This window comes from Pinus tabuliformis, chromosome 2_1 (genome assembly GCF_031772625.1).
Source record: "Pinus tabuliformis cultivar Carrire ecotype Pingquan chromosome 2_1, CPIR1, whole genome shotgun sequence".
Classification (NCBI taxonomy): domain Eukaryota; kingdom Viridiplantae; phylum Streptophyta; class Pinopsida; order Pinales; family Pinaceae; genus Pinus; species Pinus tabuliformis.
Window position 1 is genome coordinate 56105346 of NC_142299.1, and position 6786 is coordinate 56112131.

Below are 6786 nucleotides of genomic sequence, written 5' to 3' on the forward strand. Positions count from 1 at the left end.
CAAGCTTTCATTCCTAGCCCTTGTTTCAAGTAGTCTCACAGGAAGCATACCTGAAACCATTTCCAAATTGAGTCAGTTGAAATCCCTACATCTCTCACATAATAATCTCACTGGTAACATACCTGAAACTATTTGCAATTTGACCAAGTTGGAAGTCCTTGACCTACATAAAAACCATCTCAATGGTAAAATTCCGAAAGCCATAGGAAAGCTTCAATCCCTCTTATCACTGTCTTTGAAATATAATATGCTAAGTGGACATATACCACATAGCGTAGTTCAATTGAAGTCTCTCATTCAATTAAGAATAGGTGGTAACAATATTTTTGGGACTATTCCTGAAAATATCAGCAAATTGGTTTCACTTGAATACTTAAGTCTACATGACAATACATTGGAGGGACCAATTCCTCATGGTATTCGCAATTGCACTGCTTTACGATGGCTAAATTTAGCCTCCAACTCAATTAGTGGAGATATAGACAATCTAGAATTTCCACTTTCTCTTAATGCCTTCTTTGCAGACTCGAATCACTTCACGGGAACTGTTTCAAAATCTTTGATCAATTGTACCCAACTCAAGCTATTGAATTTAGCTAAAAATAATTTGAGAGGTGAGCTTCCAAGGTATTTGGCAAATTTTAAGGAGTTAAGAAGATTAATTGTTAGTTATAACAATCTTCATGGTGATATTTTTCATAGGTTCACAAATCTCACTAAGTTGGATGTATTGGATTTATCTAACAACTATTTTAGTGGAAAATTGCCATCCCATCTTGGTAGACTCCCAGGTTTTGCAATGAATGACTCCTCAGTAATCAACATTGATACGTTATATCAATATGCAAATGGAAGTGAAAGTTGGCATCTTTTGGGATATGTGATAATAGAAAACACCACTGTTTCCTTATCCAATAATAATTTTAGCGGAAGTCTTGATATTTCCTATCCATTTTTTATGGATGTTTTCTCTGCTCATTCTAATAACTTCTCTGGGATTTTGCCTGCATCTTTGGCAAATTGTACTCATCTCAAGGTATTGGATTTAAGGAAAAATGGATTGACAGGTGAGCTTCCAAGGTATCTTGGAGATTTTCATGACTTAAGAGTGTTAAGTGTTAGTTATAATAATCTCCATGGCGGAATTCCTCTCTGGATCAGTAACCTCACAAAGTTGCAGGTGTTAGATTTATCTAACAATAGATTTAGTGGAAGGATACCTCCCAATCTTAATAGATTGCAAGGATTTGCAATTAATGGATCTTCAAAGTTGAGTTTAGATACATTGTATGTGCTTTTGATGATTGACATGAAAGGAAGTGAATATACTCTTCCATATCTCTTGAGTACAAACACCATATTTGATTTGTCCACCAATATGCTTACAGGGGATATACCTACAACCATGGGAAGCTTGAGTAGCCTTCGCTTATTGAATTTATCAGGGAACCAACTAGAAGGGAGAATACCTACATCTCTTAGTGAGATATCTACTTTGGAGCAGTTGGACCTGGCTAAAAATAATTTGAGTGGAGGGATTCCACCTGAGCTCTCTAAATTATCAATGTTGGCAGTTCTTAACATTTCATCTAATAATCTTTGTGGACCAATTCCAAAAGGAACACAATTTACTACATGGAATGAGAGTTCGTTTCAAAAGAATAAGTGTTTATGTGGATATCCTTTGCAAACATGCAACCAAAATAAAGGCCTAGGGGAAGATGATGATAATAGTAATATTAGTAACATTAAAGTGGGATGGTTGAGTCATTTAAATGAAAGCATATCATTGAAAGCACTAGGGATGGGAATAGGGATTGGCTTTGGAGGAGTTGTTGTTGTGTTGATTTTTTGGGAAAGAGCTCGGAATTGGGTGGCGAGTGTACATGTATTCCCCAACAATGGAAGAGGACACAGCCAAAGTTATGGACTTTATCAATTCCCCACATAGTTGGGAGTGCTTTTCCATATCCTAAAGTGTTTTGGATGACATTATGTCAAATGCATATGAGAGAATCAATAAAGCTAGCAATTGTCTTTGATAGTGCAAAGGGATATCATTAAATGCTCATTGTTTGAATATATTATTGATTTTGATTTTGTGAATTTGATGATAACTATTGTTGGAAAAATAATAACTTAAAACATGCAATGATATCAAGCCATTTTATGTTATTTAGTAACATTTCACCATAAAATATTCGTTTCTTCATAACCCATGCAAGCTTTTACATGAGTCAATCAAATTAAAACACATATAACACATCAAAACAGTACCTAATCATAAGTAACTAAAGTTTCAATTTTTCTTTCATCTATTTTTGAATCCCCATCTTCTCAATAATATTTCCCCATGCATTACTAAAAATATATGTAAACATTGTATATAAATTCCAATCTTAAATTACATCCTACAAAATCACATATAAAAATATGTTTTCATTCTATACTCAAATGCTCAATATTAACTTTCAAGAAAATATTTTTGTTTTTTTGACCTCTCAACAAAACTAAACTCATGTTAAAATAAATCACATATAATAAAATAAGCATCTATTTAAACTACCCCTAAAAAAAGCTAAAACTTTAATTTGTTTAAATCTCTTAAAAAAATGCTAAATCATTAATTTTTTAAATCTCCTTAAAAAAAAGTTAAAGCATTAATTTGTTTAAATCTCCAATCACAAATTTGCAAAATACATTGGAGGTGTTGAAATTATTAATCTATACATTTTAGAAACAGATTATAACATATAAACTAATACACAATCAAACTTTTTCTCAATGCACCTAAAGGCACGTTCTACATTCAAAGGTATGTGTAAGGTAAGGTGTCACCTCATGAGGACATGGTAAATATTAAACCTAATACACAATCAAACTTTTTCTCAATGTTAAATATTAAACCTAATACACAATCAAACTTTTTCTCAATGCACTTAAAGGCACGTTCTACATTCAAAGGTATGTGTAACGTAAGGTGTCACCTCATGAGGACATGGTAAATACTATGTGAGTGCATACACAGTATCTAATTATCTTAAAATATAGTTTACGATAATAATAAATAATTGAAATCACAGCTTTGAAATTATATGTTATTAGACAATTTTAATTAATAATATAATTATTTGAAAGATAATATATTATTTTGTTTTCTCAAAATACTATTAGTAATAATTTATGAACTTACCACTCACGATTATATAAATAAGAGAAGGATTTGGTAAATTCTAAAAATAAAGTAATTTTTGTAATTTTTGAATGTAAGTATTTTGAATATTTTTCATTAAATGATCTCAAAAATTATATAAGTTAAAAAAATAATAAATTGAATAAGATACCATTACTAATAATAATAAATAAAATACAAATAATAATGCTCCTGTAAGATTATATAAGTTAAAAAAATAATAAATTGAATAAAATACAATTATTACTAATAATAAATAAAATACAAATAATAATGCTCATGTTAGTTTAATTTCCAATAATAAACAAATAAGTATGCACATGCATAACAATGACGCGATTTAAAAAAAAGTGAAATAGTATGGTTTTAGATCCATCCTAACCTTTAATCTATAAGTGAAGAAAAAGTTTAAATCCTAGGAATTGAAATTTTTTCCTTACTTTTTTTTTCTCTATAAATTGTTTTCTCTTCCAAATATTTGACCTCTTTAGGATGGTTGATTGCTCTAGAAACAAGTGCTGCATGTAGCCAGTGGTCCCTGCCGTAAGCTGATGACTCACCCCATTTATTAACCCAAGGAAACAAACTGCATTTTGTGTTTGTTGCTGCTCAAATTAGCACCCTTATGAATTTCCTGACCATGGTGACGCAGGGTAATATGATTTGACCATGGTGGCGCAGGGTAATATGATTTGCCTTTCATTTTAGGTCAATTCCTTGAAAGCATGGAGGTTGCCGCTGTCTATGGAAGCAAACCTGTCAAATAGACCAATGCCCAATAAGTGATAAAATGCCTTAAGAGCATTTAAACCAAACCTTGTTGCTGTCCACAGATAGCAGATCTAATTTATGATAAAAATATGCAGGAAACGCAGGTTTGGAGAAAGGAAAAGTACCAATCGTTACGAGTCTTCTCCTAAATCCTATCTACTACTTTTGTTCTTTTACTCTGTATCACTCTTTGTTAATGTGTTCTGGATTTTGAAGGTTGATTGCCATTTTTACGGCAGTGATTTCTGGCAAGATAGTCTGTGGAGCGGCCCTTTTGGGTATTTCGGCAGTTCGTTTCGAAAAGACGGTATGCTGAGCCTCTATGGCTCTTCGTTGAATTATTCGAATAATGGAGTGCAGCAGGACTATAAGGCTTTGAAGACATCACCCACTTGTGCTGTCTCATGGAAATTGATTTCGCAAAATTAAGTTAACCTTCTAGGAAAGAATTGGCCGACAAATTTAGCGTTTCGTTGGGTATTTTAGATGAGATATGAATTTCGCTAAAGTTCTTTCACTGAATTTAAATGGGGAAGCATTAGCCGGAAGAACTTATTTAGAATGTAGTAGCTAGGTGGAAGCGTTGATTTAGTTTTGATTCGCTCGGCGGTGGCTGCGTGTAAAATCGCGGAGTAGCCCGTGAACGAGGCCCTGTGCACGCCGATAAAGTGAAAATACGCATCGCCTCTGATACTTACACGCAAAGGCCTCCATCCTACAATCAAGCTTAGCAATTAAACTTAAAAAGTTGCCTTCAGTATAGGACGAGTGCCAGAAATAGCGGCAATGTTTAAATTCGCTAAGCTTTTGAAAAAAAGGTCCAAAATATATTTAAAGATCTGAGACAGTAAGATGCAGTCTGCAAACTAATGTACATCAACGGACATGAATAGTTATTCGTATGTTCAGCCCAGCTTAAAGCTGCGGAAAATTATCAAATATTTTTTTTTTGCCTAGTATTATCACTCCACCTTAAATCAGGATAAAATATTTGCTATTATTATCACTCCAATTTAAAGCTGCAGCTCTTATCATCGGTCCAAGCTAAAATCGCAGAAATTGTTCAAATCTGAGGGGAAAAAAAGCATGTCTTTGCGAAGTAAACTATGAAAATAAAGAAAATGCAACAGCTACCTGGAAATTTAGATGATCGGAAGATAAGTCGAGCATTGTCCCTCAGCAGTACCTCGAAGTATTGCTGTACATAAAAATGACTTCCTTAACGTTGCAGGTATTATCACTCCACCTTAAAGCTGCACACAATAAAATATTTACTGTTATTACCATTCCACCGTAAAGCTGCCGAAAATATTTACTATTATTATAGCTCCGCCTTAAAGCTATATTGCTCGTATCATCGCTTCAAGCTAGAATCTCAGAACCTATAAAATGACTTTTTCAAGTTGTGGAACCATTATAAAATTCGAGGGGATTTGATAAAAAAAAGGAGTCCAAAGACCAGGGAGGCGATTCTGGCATTTACATGTAGTATAGGTTTCTTCCAACCGATCTGTCATGAGCCGGTGAAAAAGTGGGAATAGGTAAACTAGATGCAGGAGTTGTTGAAATCTAATTTCAACGCAGACCAAGAAAAACCGTGAACCAAGCCAGAAACCGTTCACCGGATTTTCTCGGAGCTATTTGCCGACGAAGGAATAATCCGGGAAGGAGCTCCGAGAAAATATGGAGCTGACGCGTGGTTGACCCCTGACGTAACGCAACGTAAGAATCTCGGAGGTTAACTTTCAGCACTTGTTGGTCTTCCGATATTGTTCTCCACCGTTGGATTTGCTCCCGTGTTCTCCGCTGTTGATCACCTGGAGCTGCATACGAACCCACATCAATTCAATGTTTTGCGTGGAGTAAATTAAAAGCATGGTTGACCATACCTTTCATTAATGCTTGTCATAAACTTAGGTGAATAGTTAAGTTTTTTACATAGGGCACGTAATGCATTTAGTTTTATATATACGGCATATATTTAAGCATGGTTGACCATACCTTTCATTAATGCTTGTCATAAACTTAGGTGAATAGTTAAGTTTTTTACATAGGGCACGTAATGCATTTAGTTTTATATATACGGCATATATTTATTTAAGTGTTGACCATATGTAATGTAAAAAAAAAGGGGGCCACGGTAATATAGAGTTTTTACGCATTATGTTTTATATAGCGAGCAAAACATATATGCTTGAGTTTTTTTGCTCATTGTATTTTTTGAAAAAGGGAAAACACACAGCAGTGTGTAGAAAAACAAGAACAGGGGTGTGAGTTTTTTTTTTGGCGATGTAATTTTTTTTGTGTTGGCCATAGCGAAAAACCATGTGTGGTTTTGCACAGCAGTGCATAAGGAAAATGGTGGAGCGAATTTTGTAAGCCTGTGTAAGTTTTGCTTTTACAGCAGTATGTAAAATTGTTTTACACCAGTAAATGTGAATGGAGGTTTTACAGCAGTAAATGTTAATGGGAATTTTTCCAGCAGTGTAAATTCTCATATGGAGACACAGTGAATGTTTTTTTTTGTTTTAATGAATAGAAATATTTTATGGTGAAATCCTCTGTTCCTCAGTGAATTTTTTTTAAGTCTTTTGTGTGCACAAAAGATCCTGGAGCAAAAGAAACAGAGCATTGCCTCTGTGTGTTTGAATATTTGGTTTTTGGTATTTTCCCCATCTAAAATACCCTATAGTGGTATCAGAGCAGGCTTAGGCTCTTTAAGGAAGTTAAAGAAGCTGAAGGGAGAAGGTTGTTGCTGCAGCAAAACTTCTCAGGCAGACAAAAGACTCAGACAACAAAGGATTCAGGTATTCTTCATAGCT

General features: G+C 34.1%; 1 long non-coding RNA gene across 1 annotated transcript; it reads right to left on the reverse strand.

The window, feature by feature from the left end:
* Window positions 1–3491: 3491 nt before the first annotated feature.
* On the reverse strand, window positions 3492–5524 carry LOC149198761 (uncharacterized). Its single transcript, XR_016253218.1, has 4 exons — window positions 5448–5524; window positions 5099–5217; window positions 4090–4679; window positions 3492–3949 (listed from the first exon to the last, which is right to left on the reverse strand). It is a non-coding gene; the product is annotated as an uncharacterized LOC149198761 (long non-coding RNA).
* Between the last annotated feature and the right edge of the window lie 1262 nt (window positions 5525–6786).